Raw genomic sequence first — 20044 nt, forward strand, 5'->3', positions numbered from 1 at the left:
TAAATGTCTTAGAGTGTGGGCAACGAAATTGATTTGCACCTGGCTTTTTGGGTGTTGGGATGTGTTTGAGGAATGCTTCAAACACTTTCATCAATATCTGAAACGTCAGATGTGTATGTTCATGACCTAGTCTTGGTAGTGGGTATGGGTCTTGTAATTTATAATTTTCTCTCTGGTACTTGATTTGTGAGTATACTTGTGTGCATGGGTCTTTTAGGTGAGGTTGTTTAGGAGAGTTTAGTACTGAATGATTTAAATAATTCCTGATAGGTAAGAAGTTAACTTTTCCAGTTTTGTCGGTTTCTGACTTTTATACATTTTTTACATTATGGTATTTTCTCTGAGGTTTGTTTCCATGAGTGCTACTCCTCACGTGCTCCCTAACTTCTGTGGGAGTCTTTTAAGTGTGTGTGTGTCGGTGGATGGGAGGGTGGGTGTGTTTCACAAAACATTTAGAATGATATTTTAAGAGATATGAAGCCGCTCTTCTTTGTACCACTATTCACCTTGAAACATTTTGGAAACTCATATTCCATGTCGTTTGGCCACATTTCCTGCAATGAATGTCCCATTTAATCCTCTTTTAGAAACACAGACTCTCACTAATCTGACTTGGAACAAACACCAAATTTTGTGTGCCCAGGTAGAGTCATATTGTGTGTCCATTTTTTCCTGCCTTTTCACATGTTCCTTTCCTTCCATGAGTTAGTGAAATCATATGGTGTTTGTCTTTCCGTGACTGACAGATGTGAAACAGCCCAATGCTCTCTACCTTTCTGCCACATGTGGCAAGTTTCAAGATTCCTTTTTGCTTATGACTGACCAAGAGTCTGTGGTGCGTTGGGAGGACAGGGAGATTGCAGAAATATCTGGTAGCTCCAGGCTTGTCTTCAGCCATCAGCACAACAGGAAGATGACCACATCAATGTAACCATGACATCAATGAACCTGAAGCCGAGAAATTCTCAGACAAAACCCCAATTGTCGCCTTGACATGAGTGACACAGGTGTGGGAGGCCGCAATAAGGCTTGAGATGAGGACCAAACCAGGCCCTGACTTGTGTCTTCTTTAAAGTCTGAGTAGCCTAACAAAAGGCTTAGGACAGAAAATTGAATAGCACTGAGAAAGGGTCTTTGCTGTGTGTGCGCCCACCAATGTGTCTTCCCACATGTTTACTAGTTAGATGAGAGCAATTTTTGGGGGGTCATAAACTCTTAATTGGTCCTTGCTGTTCCAACACAGCTCATAAATCACTCTCAGGTTTGTTGCTACTTCTTGTATCAATACTGAACAATTGTACTAACATCAGCTATTGCCTGTAGGTATTTACCCGAAGTGGGCAAAACAGGCCTGGTTTGGAGGGGTTTTTGTGCACATAGCAAATTATTTTGTTACCAGTTAAAAAATAGTTACTTTGGCTATATAATGCCTCACTGCCCTGAATAAAGTTGGCTCTGTTGGACATCCTCCTCAGTGCTCCTACTGCCCCCATCTCTTTTTCTCTTAAGTCTTTTTCTTTCACCAAACTCTTACCCTCACATTCCTGGTCGTTTTGCCATGCTGGCCATGACAAGTGGTGCCCAAACAGGGATGTGAGCACATTTCAAGTGAGTGCACATACAGTTAAGTACATACCGAGAGTCAGCTAAGAGGAGCCCGGGTTGACGGGTGACAGCAAGAGTAAAATATCATGGGCCATTCTCAGTTTTTAGAGCAGGATCTTTTTGTCACTGCATTAGAGGCCCTATTAAAGCAGAAGGGGGCAAAAGTCTCTAAAAAGGCATTGCATCAGTTTTTTGAGGTACTTTCAGATCTCTTTCCTTGGTTCCCTAAAGAGGGAGCTATAAATCCACAAGCTTGGCAAAGAGTGGGGCAAGAAATAAAGAACCAGATCAAAATACATGGCTCCCCTGCTGTTCCCCCTTATACTATGCAGGTCTGGGATAATATTCGTGAGGCATTAGATGCACCACACTCTTTTGAGCTGGTTTCTATTGCTTCCCAGGAACTTCCAGATGAGACTGATGATTTTCCAAAGGAAACGGAGAATATAGGGGAGCTAATGGCTGTATCTGGAGGCAACTGAGGTTAGTCTAACTCGGGACAGAGACCTTAAGGAATATTCCCAACAGCTGCCAAAACTATCATTGTTTCGGGGAAATTCCCTGCTTTCTCTGGCCTGACTTGGACTGCTTAACCTTAAGTTAAGTTTCGTGGATTCATTAAGATAGACATATCTTTGAAGTTACAGCAGTAAATGTGAAGCTTTTATTCTATCTAAGTCTACTGAAGGTCAAATAAGCTCATATTATTGGTTAAAATTTGTTAGCAAAAAGAAGTTACTAAACTGATGGTTAATTGTCTGTCTCAAAGTTTTAATGGGTAATTGCTGAGACAGCTTTCAAACTCTTTGGTAACCTTAAACTTTAAAGCTTTGGATGAATGACAAATAAAATTAAATTTGTTGGACATCTAGGTCTTAACCAAATCAGACAAAGTGTTAAAGCATCGATTACTGAACATAGGTCTGTGCTTTTGACTTCTTATTGCAAAGAAACTAAAAGTATTTAGATTTGTTGATAAACATGTTTTGTGCTTAACTGATTCATAAATTTGCCATCTAAAGAATTCTGTTGTAAGAGCTCACAATTGGTTAATACTCAGTCTTCACTAGAGATTAAGGTGCTTCTAAGAGTAAAAATTCTGCTTAGTGTAACTAAGACTGATGGAAATAAGGGAAACAACTCTATAGAAAAGCAAATGATAGGGAAGAAAGATTTAAGGAATGGGAATACATTTTGTTAAAGGTAAAAGAAGGTAATTTTGTCCTAAATAAGATGGTTGTTTGGAAGAAAATGTCTTGGGACAAAACCTGAATGCAAAAGAAAGTTGTAAAATGTTTGTGAAGGGAAATCTTCAAAAAAGGAATTTTAGATATGGTCAGGATGGAAGAAGAAAGAAACACAACCTGCAAAGCGATTTAACACTCTCCTGGCATACCTCCATATAGATTCTACTTCCATGTGAAAGGACCATTTGGCCTGGAGAGATTGGGAAAGCTGTCCAACCTTGAGGGACTGCAAAAACACAGTGTTATCATCCCCCATTGCCTGTAACCATAGAAACTCACTCTTATTCATAAGGAATGGAAGGGGAGACTGATCACCTCCCATTAGCCAGGGATAACCAAAGGTGTTGGTGCCCAATCTGATTGAATCTGAAGAGTGCCTGACTGTGTGAATGTGTCTGTATGGCTCCACTTCTTCGACTATGGAGTCTGAGGTGGCTTCACCCTGAGTCTCTTATGGCGTCATATGGCATAACAGACATCAACTCCATGGAGTAGCCTGATCCGGGGCTGAAACGGACCGACCTTAGCTAAGACGCTCCTAAGTTCCCACGAGGGATGCGAGCAGGACAGCATCTGAAAGAACCACCTCCCTTTGTCTGCGACATCAATCACAATGGGAGGAAAATCTAATAAATCCACTATCTCATGTGGCCCATGCGGAATACCATGGAAGGGATAAGAGATCTGTCTACCTGACTTTACCCGAAACAACTTTGCAAAGGCTTCAAGGAGAGTGACATTCTGCATGATCGTTACCCCTGAAATAAGAGCCCTGGACAGCACACCTGTCATCATCAGTTAATGTTATATGGCGAGGTCATGGAGAGAACCATGTTTACCAACTCTCTTAATTCAGAGGAAAAGGAACTGCCCAAATCAATGGCCTGCCATGTCCACTCTAGCAGAACTATGGAATGAGCTTTGTAGCCCTTCAATAGGCTACTGTATAAAGAAGGTTTGGTGCATCCAGGCCATAGATGATACATCTGACATCGAGTGGGATGAAGCCCGATACCCGCCTTGACATGAGTGACACAGGGATGGGTTATTCTCAATGAAATCGGAAGGTGTCCGAGGGAAATATCATATGGCTTCACTCATATGTGGCCCATGAGGAGTACCATGGACATGAATAAAACAAGGGAAAATGGAAAGAGAAGATGTCAGAGAGGGAGACAAACCAGGAGTTTTGACCAGCAAATTGGTTTGAGCAGGCTTTTTGGGTGTTGGTAGGCATTTGAGGAATTCTTCAAACACTTTCATCATTAACTGAGCCATCAGATGTGTATGTTCATGACCTAGTCTTAGTAGTGGGAATGTGTTTTGGAATTTATCCTTTTCTCTCAGGTCTTGATTTGCTGGCATACTTGTGTGTAGGGGACATTTAGGTTAGGTTGTTTAGGAGACTTTATTCCTGAATGCGTTAATTAATTCTTGATAGGTAAGAAGTTAACTTTTCCAGTTTTGTCAGTTTCTGACGTTGATACTTTTTTTCCGTAAGGTATTTTCTCTGAGGTTTGTTTCCATGAGTGCTACTCCCCATTTGTTCCCTAAATTCTGTGGGACTCCTTTAAGTGTGTGTGTGGGGGGGAGGTGGGGGGGACGGAGTGTTTCCAAAACGCTTAGAATGATATTTTAAGAGATATGAAGCCGCTCTTCTTTGGATCACAATTCACCTTCAAACATATTGAAACTCATGTTCCATCTAATTCGGCCACATTTCCTGCAATGAATGTCCCATTTAATTCTCTTTTAGAAACACAGACTCTCCCTAAGCTGCCATGGAACAAACACCAAATTTTGTGGGCCCGGTTAGAGTCTCATTGTGCGTCACTATTTTTTTTTTTCTTTTCCACACACGTTCCTTTACTTCCAGGAGTGAGTGAAATTGTACACTATTTGTCTTTCTCTGACTGAGAGATGGGACGCAGCACAATGCTTGCACCCTTTCTGCCACATGTGACAAGTTTCAAGATTCCTTCTTGCTTATGGCTGGGTAAGAGTCCGTGGTGCATTGGGAAGACAAGGAGATTGCAGAAATGTCTGGGAGCTCCAGGCTTGTCTTCACATCAGCTTCACATCAGCACAACCGGAAGATGACCACATCAAAGGATCCATAGTGTCAATGAACCTGAAGCCTTGAAATCAAACTCGACAGTGAAAGAGAGAAGTCACAGAGACCATGTGAGAAGGGTGTAGACATGCCTTAGGGGAGAATTGGATGGTTGGTGCTTCCAAGGGCAGGGAGCCTTGGGCAAAGACAAAGGCCCAGGAGAGAGGAGCACACCGGGAACCCACAAGTTAGATGCTGACCCATAGCAGTTGGCGTTAAAATGGAGACGTTCTGAAAGGCATGATTACTTGCAACCAAATGTCTTAAGGCCTGCGTATCTCAGATCAGCATGCTTGAAAGACATAGACTCCAGAGAACACTGTGTTTCTCTTGCAGAGCACACCAGCAAGCAACCAGGTGCAGACAGCCTGGAAACCGTGATCAGAAACAATAATTGTTGACACAGTGGGATCATTATTGTTTCTTGCTGTACATCCGTGATAGGCACTGTTCATGGAGATTCCCCAATAGTGGCTAAAGAAACATGGGGATCTACCACCATCAGCATAAATCCTGAGCTAGTGTCCACAGACAGGATGGTGCGGATGTTAGCTGCCTCACCTGAAATCACGTAGTCCCAAGCCTGGAAATCTTTTGGACCTAACTTACTCAGGCCATGTTGCTTAGTACCAGCAGAACACACCCTGCATTGAGGACTCAAAGGAAGCCTTGCCCACATCCTCTCTCTTGACCACAGCATTGAGCAGACCATAGTAAGGTTGAGTGGATTGAAAGTCCCCTTTCATAGGCACACCATAGCCGAACAAACTAAACCTCACCATATTCGGTCCAGAAACCAAACACTCTGAATGGCAGGCAATGAGTGGCTCTGCAGAGGACTGGCCGAGAAGAGAGTGGAAAGCCACAACCCACCCCAGTGGGCATGCCACATATACCAGAGATTCCATCAAGGCTCAGCCAGTCACACTCCATGACATCTTCATCCTAAAGGAATTACTCTCAGGGTAGAAAACAGAATTCGCTTTTCGAATACAGAGAAGAATTCAGAGACCTGAACTAAGGCAAAGATGGAAGAATCAATTGATGCCCAGGCAAAAGAACAGGAATTGGTCATGGCAAAGAAATCGCAGTGAAACTTGTCACATGCCAGTGGAGGATTTAAGCAGCAGCCAGGATATTCACTCTGGATCAGAAAAACCTAGATGGAATCAGGGAGTCTCAGGCCACAGAGATAAATGTGAAAAAAAATAAATAATATGAAGAGGCCCTTATGAAAAGATTTGTTAGCAGACTGGGTGCAAAGTTCAGGAAGCTGGCAGAACCAGAGGATCCAATGAGGTACCTGGAAGAGTATCCAATTTGTTGGTTTCCAGTGAGCTCCTCTCTCCTGGGCCTTTGTCTTTGGCCATGGCTTCCTGACCTCTGAAGCACCAACCATCCACTACTCCCCGAAGACATGTCTACACCCTACTCCCGAATTCCCTGTGGCTTCTTCTATTTTTCGCTGTGGAGTTTGATTTCAAGGCTTCATGTTCATTTACACCTTGGTTCCATTGATGTGGTCATCTTCTTGTTTTGCTGAAGGCTGACAACAAGACTGGAGCTCCCAGACATTTTTGGATACTGACCCATATTTGTTGGCGTAGAAATGGAGATGTTCTGAATGGCACGAGTACTTACAAACAAAGGGTCTTGAGTCCTGGGTATCTCAGAACAGCACGGTTGACAGACATAGACTTCAGAGAACACTGTGTTTCTTCTGTAGAGTACACCAGCAAGCAACCGGGTGCAGACAGCCTGGAAACCATGACCAGAAACAATACTTGTTGACACAGTCTTATGATTATTGTTTCTTGCTGTGCATCCATGATAGGAACTGTTCGTGGAGAAGCCAGTCATGTCTCCATCAATTCAGAGGAGGCCTCCAGCACTGCTCCTTATCCCAGGCCCTTTAGAATGTCTCCCACCTCAGGTTCCCCCCTCAGAGGCAAGTCTGTTTCTCCCTTGCCAGCTCCCTCACTGATTATGTTCTTGCTGTCTTTCTCTGTCCCATACATTCAAGCACATCATTGAAAAACAACAACAAGGGGAAATAGTAGATAAGGATTGACTGGGGCCAGAGGATGCTTTATTCAATTTGGACCTATGACCCTATGGAACACAGCCAGAAATAGAGCACCTCCCACCATCCTATAATGCCAGACCTTGGCTCTGAGATCCCTTGTTTGTTCTCCTCTACTTCATCTTTCTGCATCACCCAACCAGCATGGAGCATCCGCTCTCTGTCTCGGTGCAATGGCCCCTTCTTCTCCCATTGTTCCTCCTCATCTGGCTCCTTTAGAACATGCCCATCATCTGCAACAGGAACTGGTTCTTTATCCCATGAAAAACATTGGAGAATGAAAATGGGAGGCGTAAGGCAGCCTTGTGCTGTAACATCTCCATTTAGTTCCACAGAAGGAAGCTGCACCACCAGTCGGGAATGCTCAGGGATCTTAGGCCATTGAATCCTCTTCAAGGCGTCCTTTGGTAGATACATGTTGTCCTCCTGAAACTGGCACGAAAGACTTTCCGATTGCTTCCCATGGGCAATGGGTCTCCTCCACCAGGCTCCATACTATGTTGTCTCCAAACCGATGATTCCGTACTGGGCCTAAGGTTCTAGGCTGTAGGGTCTGCCTTTGCTGCTTGGTCAGCTTGGAAGATGGGATGGCCTTCTTGGAACTGTTACTGGAGATGCTAGAGGAACTTGTGTCCTCGCTGTTGAAGACTACATGCATGTCTTTAGCATGGTTGCGTGGTGTTCACTGGGAGATTTCCTTGGGTGACCCTTTTCCTGGTCACAGGGTCCTGATTGTTTCGGAGGACAATGCACATGTAAGAGCATGGAGTTCCTGGCCTGAGGCTTGGTTTTAGTCCTGATGATTTTTTGACCTTTCGGGAGTAAGAAGAAATTGTGGATACTTGCCCATCTCAGGAGTGCAGAGGGCTGGTGGTGACACTCCCGGCCAAAGACTATAAATTCAGCCATGGAGAAGGTGACACTGACACGCTTTGCAAACTGTCTTGGTCAAATACCCAAGCGGCTCCAACGGTTCGGGAGGGCTTTGGGTCTTCCTGAATGACCCATGACTACTAAAGCCATGTGGAGTGATTAGACATGGTTTGGGGAGGAGTGGTTGCTAGGAGCTCAAAACTTTGTGACGTCACAGAAGCTGACTTCACTGACGCAACAATTGCTCCCTCATGAGCTACGAGTCCTGTGGCTTTAGGTAGGAAGCCCGGAAGGACCAATAAAGAGCCCTGATTGCCTGCTCATGAACTCAGGTGATCTTTGCGGCTTCTCTCCCACTTCTCATTTGTATACAAAGAGAAAAGAACATGATACCATCATTTGGGCCAAGGTTTGTCCAGAGAGAGCCAGGTGTTCCTATTTCCACTGCAACGTCTAGAAATCTCAATCAACAGGGAGGCCTCTTGGGTATCATGAGATCTCTGTGAAGATTGACATATCATGTTTGGGAGCCTCCTTTCATAGGTTCGTTTCCCAATTTGTTCTAGGAGGAAGGGTCTGCCTTTGGTGCTTGGTCAGCTTGGTAGATAAGGGAAGGAATAAGGGAAGTAAAGTCACATTGCTAGGAAACATGCTACAGCATGTATGCATTGTGCTGTCCGTGTCCTGAACTCCTGGTACTCTGAACACCAGTCCTAAGGGTGAGGCCTCTCTCTACCTGACTTTACCTGAAATACCGTTGCAAAGGCTTCAAGTAGAGTGACATTCTTCATGATCGCTGGCCCTGAAAGAAGAGACCTGGACAGCACACCTGTCATCATCAGTTAATGTTACATGCCGAGGTCATGGGGAGAGCCATGTTGACCAGCTCTCTTAATTCAGAGGAAAAGGGTCTCCCCAGATTGATGGCCTGCCATGCCCACTCTAGCAGAACTGTGGTAGGAGCCGAGATGCCCTTCAATGGGCTATGGATTAAGAAGGTGTGGTCCATACAGGAAACAGTTGATACCTCCGACATCGAGCGGTATGAAGCCCTGATACTCGACTTGACATCAGTGACACAGGGCTTGGTTATTCTCAATGAAATCAGAAGGAGTCCAAGGGAAATGTCATATGGCTTCACTCATAGTGACCCATGAAAAGTTCCTTGGACATGAGTAAAAGCAAGGGAAAATGGAAAGAGGAGAAGTCAGACAGGGAGACAAACCAGGAGAGAGTCAGGACTCTGGGAACCAAGCTGAGGGTTACAGAAGGATGAGACATGCCAGGAATGAGGGAAATGGCTCATGGTATGGAGGTGGTGTGGCATATATGCTGTTGATGAGCACTCGTTGGTATATGTAACTACAGAATCAGGGAACACTATCTCACAAATGTATGAGGGATGAAAGACTGGCTTCACGAACATAAGAGAAAGTATTGAAAAGAAAGAAGAACAGGCCATTTCCCATGTAGATGAAGAACGAAAGTGGAAAGAAATGAAGTATAGTTTTATTCTCTTACTGATTAAAATGGTATGCAATTGTTTTCTATGAGGTCCTTATCTGAACTGGTTCTTTGGACATTGCTAATTAGATTCTTCCCTCTTCCGACATGTCGGGAATCCATGAGAAGAACCGGCATTGCCTTCATTAAATGTCTCAGAGTTTTAACCAGCTAATTGGTTGACCTGGCTTTTTGGGTGTTGGGAGGAGTTTGAGGAATGCTTCAAACACTTTCGTCATTACCTGAGCTGTCAGAAGTGTATGTTAATGAACTAGTCTTGGTAGTGGTTATGTGTCTTGGAATTTATCCTTTTCTCTCAGGTATGGATTTGCTGGCAGGCTTGTGTGTAGGGGACTTTTAGGTTAGGTTGTTTAGGAGAGTTTAGTCTTGAATGTTTTAATTAATTTTTGATAGGTAAGAAGTAACTTTTCTGGTTTTCTCGGTTTCTGATGTTGATACATTTTTCCTTAAGGTATTTTCTCTGAGGTTTGTTTCCATGAGTAATACTCCTCACTTGTTCCCTAAATTCTGTGGGACTCTCTTAAATGTGTGTGGGGGAAAGGGGGGAGGAAGGGTGTGTTTCAAAAACGCTTAGAATGATATTTTAAGAGATATGAAGCTGCTCTTCTTGGATCACAGTTCACCTTCAAACATATTCAAAATAATGTTCCATCTGGTTCAGTCACATTTAATGCAATGAATATCCCATTTAATCCTCTTTTAGAAACACAGACTCTAGCAAACCTTCCATGGAACAAACACGAAATTTTGTGTGCCTGGTTAGAGTTTCATAGTGTTTCCCTTTTTTCTGCTTTTTCACATGTTCCTTTCCATACACAAGTAAGTGAATTCATATGTTATTTGTCTTTCTGTTACTGACAGATGGGCCGCAGCCCAGTGCTCCCCCCTTTTGCCACATGTGGCAAGTTTCAAGATTCTTTCTTGCTTATGGCTGGGTAAGGGGCTGTGGTGCATTGGGTGGACATGGAGATTGCAGAAATATCCGGGAGCTCCAGGCTTGTCTTTAGCCATCAGCACAACAGGAAGATGACCACATCAATGGAACCATGGCATCAATGAACCTGAAGCCTTGAAATCAAACTCCACAGTGGAAGAGAGAAGAAGTCGTAGAGACCATGGAAGAAGGGTGTAGACATGCTTTCGGGGACAAGTAGAGGTTTGGTGTTTAGAGGGCAGGGAGCCATCACCAAAAACAAAGGCCCAGGAGAATGGAGCACACTGGGAACACACAGGTTGGATGCTGACCCATAGCTGTTGGCATAGAAATGGAGACGTTCTGAATGGCAAGAGTACTTGCAACCAAATGTCTTAAGGCCTGCGTATCTCAGATCAGCATGCTTGAAAGACATAGACTCCAGAGAACACTGTGTTTCTCCTGCAGAACACACCAGCAAGCAACCGGTTGCAGACAGCCTGGAAACCATGATCAGACACAAAACTTGTTGACACAGTGGTATGATTATTGTTTCTTGCTGTGCATCCATGATAGGCACGGTTTCTGGAGATGCTTCAAATGGGGAAAAAGAATCTTGGGTCTCTGCCACTGACAGCATATAGCCCGAGCTATTGGCCACAGACAGGACAGTGCGGATATTAGCTGCCTCACCTGCAAACACGTAGTCCCAAACCTGTAAACAAGTTGGGACTAACTTCCTCACTCCACATTGCTTAGTACCAGGAGAACAGACCCTGCACTGGGGACTAGAAGAAATCCCTGCCCACATCCTCTCTCTTGACCACAGCATTCAGCAGTCCTTAGTAAGGTTGAGTGGGTTGAAAGTCTCCTTTCACAGGCACACCAGAGCCGACCAAGCTAAATCTCACCATATTCGGTCCAGAAACCAAACACTCTGAACATCAGACAACGAGTGCCTGTGCAGAGGATTGGCGCAGAGGAGAGTGGACAGCCACAACCGAACCCAGTGGGCATGCCACATATACCAGAGACTCCATCAAGGCTCAGCAAGTGGCACTCCATGACATCTTCATCTTAAAGAAATTACTCTCAGGGTAGAAAACAGAAGGTGCTTTTTGAATACAGAGAAGAATACAGAGACCTGAACTAAGGCAACGATGGAAGAATCAATTGATGCTAAGGCAAAAGAACAGGAACTTGTCTCGGCTAAGAAATCAAAGTGAAACCTGTACATGTCACATGCCAGGTGGAGGCTTTAAGCAGCAGCCAGGATACTCACTCTGGATCAGAAAAACCTATATGGAATCAGGGAATCTCGGACCACAGAGATAAAAGAGAATTAAATAAAATGAAGAGGCCCTTATGAAAAGATTTGTTTGCAGGCTGGATGCAAAGTTCGGGAAGCTGGCAGGAACAGAGGATCCAACGAGGTACCTGGAATAAAAGTACTGGGATAAAAAGAAGTGAAGCGCCTGGGTGGCTCGGTGGGTTGAGCCGCTGCCTTAGGCTCGGGTCATGATCTCGGGGTCCTGGGATCGAGTCCCGCGTTGGGCTCTCTGCTCAGCGGGGAGACTGCTTCCCTCTCTCTCTCTCTCTCTGCCTACCTCTCTGTCTACTTGTGATCTCTCTCTGTCAAATAAATAAATAAATAAATAAATAAATAAATAAATAAATAAATAAGAAGTGAAGCAAAGGAGAGAAACATGAATGATTTAACATGACAATGGACTTAGGGAAATCCGTGACTGCAATGATTGTCTATGGGTGCTTATGTTAGGAGACCTAGAAGAGAAGATTCTGTGTCGTCAGGGTTGTCATCCTCGTCATCCTCGCCTCTTTGTCATCGGGAGCAGCCTCCTCATTGTCGTCACCTCTACGTAAGTAATGGCCCCGACCGGTCTTTCTTTTTCAATGCTTGGCATGAAATAATGCTTTGCTTGATTTTCGCTTTGTGTCAGTCTCGTTCCTTTGATCACGGACCCTAACATTGGGGGCTCGCCCGAGATCACACAACGAGAACTGAGCCAGCATCAGAAATTAAGGCAAAAGCCTCCCGAGGTGTTGGGATCTTGTTCGTCTGTCTGGTTGGAGCTCCAGGGTGTGGCCCACCGGGCACAAGTTGGATGAAGCTATGCTCCCCAGGGCTGGAGTGGATGTGGGGATGCCCCATTCCTCTGTTGGTAGATAGACATTGGTTTTGAGTCCTCCTAGGCAGTGGGGGGGGGGTTCGAGTCCCCCTAGATGTTCATCAGGCGGTTCGAGTTCCCTTATGCATTCACCAGGGATTTGAGTCCCCCTAGGCAGTCAGGGGATTCACATAATCCTAGGCGGTCATCGGGTGTTCAAGTCCCCTGAGGCAGTCATCAGGGGTTCGCATCCGCCTAGGTGGTCAGGGGGGTGTAAAAAATCCCCACTGGTGGTAGCACTGCTGGGGCTTCAGTTGTCTTTGTCTTGTCTTTTTGTAGTCTGCTGTGTTGTTTGTTCTGTTTGGGGGAATGGGACAGGCAGAGAGTAAGGGGACTCTGACTTTCCTCTCTCTGTTCCTCATAATAGATGTGGGGATTCTTCCTCACTCATTTCCTGTGTTAAGGGCTATAACTGGAGCCAACTGGGTTTAGTCTAACTTGGGAGAGAGACTTTAAGGAATATTCCCAAGCAGCTGCCGAAACTCCCTTTGTTTCGGGGAATTCCTTGCCTTCTCTGGCCAGACGTGGACTGCCGAGCCACTCCCCCTTGCTGGCGGGAAAGCATGGTGTCTGAAGTGGAATGGGCTCAGATGGAACATGAAATCTGTTAGCAACGAGATGACTGAACTGATGGGTAATTGTCTGTCTCAGGGTTTTAATGGGTAATTGTGAAAGTAGCTTTCAGAGTCTTTGGTAACCTGAAGCTTTGAAGGTTTGCTTGGATGACAAATGGGATGAAGTGCTAGGGCGCTGGTTGCTGGAACTAGGTTGGTGCTTTTGAAATCTGTTGGTAAACATGTTTTGTGCTTAGCTGCTATTACAACAGTCCACTATTGGTAAGTATGTAGTCTTCACTAGAGATTGAGATGTTTCTAAGAAAATGTAAATGGGTTTCTTTGCCCACCCAGAATTGTAAATGAGATCTCTTTGACTCATAAGGCTTTTCACTGATATGCTAAGTTATTCAGGAAGTACTGCTAAATCAATGATAAACCTTGGGTTACATTTGGGTAAATGCTGTAAGTACTCCAGAGGTTCTATACATTTTCTAAAGTTTTAATGTTTTGATAAGGGTCATCATTTGATATTTAATCATGTCTATTCTGAGTTGCTTGTCATTTGTAATTGTTTTAATTCTATTGTAAGATGAAGTCTGACTTAAAGGAAATTCATACAGGAGACTTTCAGAACAAATACGGTTATTTGATATGTTGAAATCCTGGAACTGCATTTCCAGAAGTAAAAGTTGCACTCACATAAGTGAGAATTAATACGGTGACTCAAGGTAAGAATGAGTCTTCAGGAGATTTCCTACAAAGGCTTATTGAAGCCTATAAAGTGTATAGCCCAATGGACCCCGAGGCACCCGAAAATCAGGGGGCAGTGAATCTTGCTTTTGCCAGTCAGCCAACCCCGGATATAAGGAGGAAACTTCGGGAAATTGAAGGATTTGAAGGGAAGAATCTGATTGAGCTATTGGGAATAGCAGAAAAGGTTTTTTAAAACAGGGATGCACAGGAGGAGGAAAAACAGACAAAAAACTTGTTAAGGTATTGGCATTATATGAGATAGGTAGAGGATAGTAAATGGATGGAAACGCCTAACCTCCTACCGGTCAGTTTGATTTCTGATGCATGGTGAGAAATAAAGCTTTGCTTGATTTTCGCTTTGTGTCAGTCTCGTTCCTTTGATCACGGACCCTAATATAACCCAGACAGAAATGCCTGTGCTCCCGTCTCCCGTTTGCCCTAATTTCAATCCCGAGGCACTGCCCTCACGGTCTGCAGACTGGGCCTGCCCTCACCTCGCCCCTCACCCTACCCAAGTTTGTGTTTGCAAACTTTGTTCCCAAAGCCCTGGCTGAAAGGCCCTCCAGGATTGGGACCCTGGAGCCACAGTGCAGGACTCTGCCAGCCCTCACAAAGGAAATTATGCCCATCTCAGTTACACAAACCCACCAGATTGGGAGACATCTGCAAGTACCCTGAGCCCACCCAATTTTGTAGGCCGCTCTGAACAGAAACGTGCAGTCTGACACATGCCAGACACCTACCTCCAGGCAGACACCCAGGTCAATGGCCCTGAGTCAGAAGATGGAACCTGACATGCCCCTAGGACATCAATGGAACAACAGTTAGGTTGACAGGCATCTGTCTCCTGAGACAGGTTTTGATTACCTACATAGGTTCCAACGCTTAGTCCCTGAACCACAAAACAGAACACCTCCTGTCCACAGAAGGAAACTGGCTCTTGGGAGTTGTGTCCAACCCTCAGGGGAGGAGAATCCTGCATGGCGTCTGAGCCTCCACAACATTCTAAGGTTTCTCTGGACACAAGCCAGCGTTGTGACCCACCAGCATGAGGCACCCTCTCAACTCAACTGCTGGGCACGTGCCCCAGAACCACCAGAACGAAACTGTCTTGTTCCTGACGTAAAAGGATAAGCTGAGCTGGGCTTTACAGACATCAATGCGGTGAGCTCTGCTACCATGTCTTTCACTATGGGTGACCCTGGAGCTATCAATACGGACTCCACCAGTCCCACAGAAGGAAAGCTTGCTGTTCGGAGCAGCTCACAAGCCCTACCCTGGGAAAACCTCCGTGGCCTCATGAGGCCACCCCTCCATTCATTGGGCATCATGGACACAAACTCCAGTGTGAGCGACCATCTGACACTCGCCCTGACTCAGGTGCTGGAGTTCTCGATTCAGATGCTGCACTTTGGAACTGCCATGTGCTCGGCACTGAACAGAACAACGTTTGTGCATTCAGAATTCCGTCCTCACCCATCTCACCCACAACCCCTCCAGATGGGGAATCCTGGAGCCACAATGCAGCCTTCTGCCTGCCCTTTAGAATTAAGAAGAGCCCTATGAGTCTGCCAAGAATCCCGATGTGAGGATCAAACTGCATGGCCCTAGATGGAACCCCAATATCCAGGACTCACTGTGCAGTAATTATCTGCCTGACACAGCCTGAGCTCTGACCTCCAGTCAGCCCCCCAGGTAGCAGTCTCCATCTCTTACACATGGGACTGCCCATGGGCCTACGCTTTCATGTATACCCAACCTTGGTTTTCACGCCTCTGTGCCTGGACCATAACTCAAATCACGGCCTATGGGGGATCCTCAAGCAAAAAGGTGCACTCCTCCTTTGCCATGGCCAGAAAAACTTGCTGTGGGGATAGGGGTCATACCCTCAGAGTGGGAGCCAGCTGCATATCCGATGAACCCACGCCCCCCAAGGTGGTCTGCCCTGGGCACAAACAGGCAATGTGACCATCAGCCTGAGTCTGCTTTCAAACAAGCCCCTTGCTAGCTGGAGCAGGAGCCCGCATATGAGGCCTGACATTCCCTTTAGGACCCAATCCTCACCCTTGGTCTGGTTCTTTCAGTGCCCATACCCAGAAGCCTGGAATCTCTACTATGGTGGGATCCCTGAGAAGGAAAACAGCTCTCTTCCCTTCATCCAGAAAGACACCAAAACCTTAGGAGCTGGGCAAAATCTCCACAGAAGCAGAATCTCCAATGGACCCATTAGGCCACCACTTCATTCCATGGCCAACCTAGACACACAACCCAGACAGAAAAGCCTGCACTCCTGCCTCTCTGTCGCCCTAATTTCAGATCCTGAGGCACTGCCCTCACGGTCTGCAGATTGGGCCTGCCATCACCTCTCCCCTAACCCTATCCCAAGGTTGTGTTTGTAGACTTTTGTCCCCATGGCCCTGGCCCACAGGCCTTCCTGGATGGGATCATTGAAGCCACAGTGCAGTACTCGGCCTGCCCTCTCAAAGGAAACTTGCCCGTGACAGTTGCACAAACGCTCCAGATTGGGAGACACCTGCAAGGACCCTGAGCCCACCCAATTTCATTGGCCACTCTAGACAGAAATGCACAATCTGACACATGCCAGACACCTACCTCCACGTAGACACCCAGGTCAATGGCCCTGAGTCAGAAGATGGAAACAGACATGTCCCTAGGATCTCAATGGAATCCTAGCTTAGGTTTGCAGGCAAATATCCTCTGAGGAAAGTTCTGGAGTATCTATGTTCCAACGCTGGGTCCCTGATGCAAAAAACAGAACACCTCCTGTTGCCACAAAGCAACCTGCCTCTAGGGAGCTGCTTCCAACACTCAAGGGTGGAAAATCCTGCATGGCGCCAGAGTTCCACAATATTCTAAGGTCTCATGTGACACAAGCTAGCATTGTGATCCATCAGCTTGAGGCTCCCTGTCAATAGAGCCACCTGGGAAATAGCCCCAGAGCCACCAGATTGAAAACGCCTTGTTCCTGGTGTGCAAGTATAAGCTGAGCTGGGTTTTTCAGACATCTATGCGGTGAGCTCTGCTACCAAGTCTTTCCATATGGGGGACCCTGGAGCCATTAAAATGGATTCCCCCTTTCCAACAGAAGGAAATCTTGCTGTTTGGAGCAGTTCACAAGTCCCAGCCTGGGAAAACCTCCATGGATTCTTGAGGCCTCCCCTCCATTCGTAGGCCATCATGGACACAAACTCCAGCGTGAGCGACCATGAGACACTTGCCCTGACTTCGGTGTTAGAGATCTCGAGTCAGACGCTGAACATTGGAATTACCATGCGCTCGGCACTGAACTGAACTGGCGCTTGTTATTCAGCCTCCGTCCTCATCTTTCTGGCCTACAAGCACTCCAGGTTGGGATTTCTGGAGCCACAACGCAGCCCTCTGCCTGCCATCGAGATAGAAGGAACCTATGTGTTTGCACAGAATCCCCATGTGAGGTCAACCTGCATGGCCATCGATGGCACACTAATATGCTCAGACTCCCTGAGCACTAATGTTCTGTCTGACACGACCTGAGCCCTGAATTCCTGTCAGCCCCCCAGGAGCATGCCCCATATCCTGGAGGTGGGATCGGATATGGCCAGAGGCTGTCATATTTATCCAACCTGGTATTCAGGCATCTTTGACCAGAACTTAGCTCAAATACCGGCCAATGAGGAAACCTCAAGCACAAAAGAGCACTACACCATCCCCAAGGCAGGAAAAGATTGCTGTGGGGATGGGGGTCAAGCCCTCAGAGTGGGAGCCAGCTGCATGGCCCTTTAGACCAGGTCCACACAGGATTCTGCCCTAAGCAAAAACAGGCACTGTGATCTTCAGACTGACCCCGTATGAAAACAAGCCCCTTTGCTAGCTGGATCAGGAGACCACACCTTAGCTCAAACCCCAACCTATGCGGGAACCTCAAGCACAAAAGAGCAGCCCTGCTTCCTTAAGGCAGGAAAAGCTTGCTGGGGGAGTGGGTGTCAAACCCTCTGAGTGGGAGCCAGTTGCATGACCCATGAGAACATGCCCACACATGAGGACCTCCCTGGTCACAAAAAGGCTTTGTGATCCTCATCCTGAGCCCACTTTCAAACAAGCTGGAACAGGAGACTTCCTTGCGGGGCTGAGATTGTCCCAAGGCCCAAAACCTTACCCTCAGTCATGTTCTACAGGGGCCCGGACCCAGAAGAGGACTCTGCATTCCCTGTTATGGCTGTACCCCTGAGATGGAAAACAACACTCTTCCCCTCCCCATGAATCACACCAAAATTTGGGAGCCGTGCAGAATCCACACAGAGGCAGAATCTCCCATGGCCCCTGAGGCCACTCCTCCATTCCTTGGCCAACCGAGACACACAACCCAGACAGAAAAGCATGGGGTCCCGCCTCCCAATAGCCCTAATTTCAGATCCCGAGGCACTGCCACACGGTCTGCAGATCGGGCCTGCCATCACCTTGAACTTCACCCTAACCGGAGGTTGTGTTTGCAGACTTTTCTCCCAAAAGCCATGGCCGACAGGAACTCCAGGATGGGCCTCTGGTGCCACAATGCAGGACTCTGCCTGCCATCCCGATGGAAAAACTGCCCATCACAGTTACACAAACCCTACAGATTGGGAGACACCTGCAAGCCACTGAGCCCACCCAATTTCATTGGCAGCTCTGGATAGAAATGCACACTCTGACACATGCCAGACACCTACCTCCAGGCAGACACCCAGGTCAATGGCCCTGAGTCAGAATATGGAAAATGATATGCATCTAGGATTTCAACAGAACTCTAGGAGAGATTTGCAGGCATCTGTACCCAGAGGCATGTTAAGGAATACCTACATATGGTCCAACGCTTGGTCCCTGAGCCACAAAACAGAACACCTGCTGCCCCAGAAGTCAACCTGGCTCTTAGAAGCTGCGTCCAACCCTCTGGGGAAGAGAACCTGCATGGCATCTGTCCCCCGCCATATTCTAAGGTCTCCCTGGACACAAGCCAGTATTCTGAACCATCAGCATGAGTCTCCGTATCAACTCAGAGCCCTGGGCACTTGCCCAGAGTCACCAGATCTAAACTGCCTTGTTCCTGGGCTAAGAGGATAAGCTGAACTGGGCTTTCTAGACATCTATGTGGTGATCTCTGCTACCACATATATACATATGGGGGACCCTGGAGCCATCAAAATGAAACTCCCTTGTCCTGCAGAAAGAAAGATTGCTGTTTGGAGCAGCTCACAAGCCCCAGCCTGGGAAAACCTCCATGGCCTCATGACGCCACCCCTCCATTCATCGGGCATCATGGACACAAACTCCATCGTGAGTGACCATCCGACACTCGCCCTGACTCAGGTGCTGGAGATCTCGAGTCAGGTGTTGCACATTGGAACTGTCATCTGCTTGGCACTGAACTGAACCGGCGCTTGTGAATTCAGAATTCCGTCCTCACCTCCGGGTCAGCAAGACCTCGAGATTGGGATGTCTGGAGCCCCAGCGCAGCCTTCTGCCTGCACTCCAGATTGAATAAGGGCCTTATGGATCTGCCCTGGATCCCCATGTGAGGATCAAACTGCATGGCCCTAGACGGAACCTCAATATCCAGGCAGCACTGTACACTACTTCTCTGACACTGCCTGAGGCCCGACTCCAGTCAGGTCCCAGGTAGCGGCCGCCACCTTCTGCCGGTGGGACGGGCCAGGGCCTGAGGCTGTCATCTCTACCCAACCTGGATTTCAGGCATCTGTGCCCCGACCATTGCTCCAATACCAGCATATGGAGGATCCTCAAGCACAAAAGAGCACTTCTCCTTCCCCACAGCAGTAAAAACTTGCTGTAGGGATGGGGGTCAAACACTCAGAGTGGTAGCCAGCTGCCTGGCCCAGGAGACCACCCCCAAACAAGAGGGCCGCCCTGGGCACACACAGGCATTGTGACCATCATCCTGAGACTGCTTTCAAACAAGCCCCCATGGTAGATGGACAAAGAGCCCGCAATCAGGCCTGCCATGCCCCTAGACCCAAATCCTCACCCTCAGTCCGGTTCTCCAGGTGCCTGGACCCAGAAGCCCACTCGGGAATCCCTGCAATGGCGGGAACCCTGAGAAGGAAAACAGCTCTCTTCACTTCATCCAGAAATTCATCAAAAACTTGGGAGCCGTGCAAAATCCCCACAGAGGCAGAATCTCCGAAGGCCCCAT

This window comes from Meles meles, unplaced genomic scaffold (genome assembly GCF_922984935.1).
Source record: "Meles meles unplaced genomic scaffold, mMelMel3.1 paternal haplotype, whole genome shotgun sequence".
In the NCBI taxonomy this organism is placed as follows: Eukaryota; Metazoa; Chordata; class Mammalia; order Carnivora; family Mustelidae; genus Meles; species Meles meles.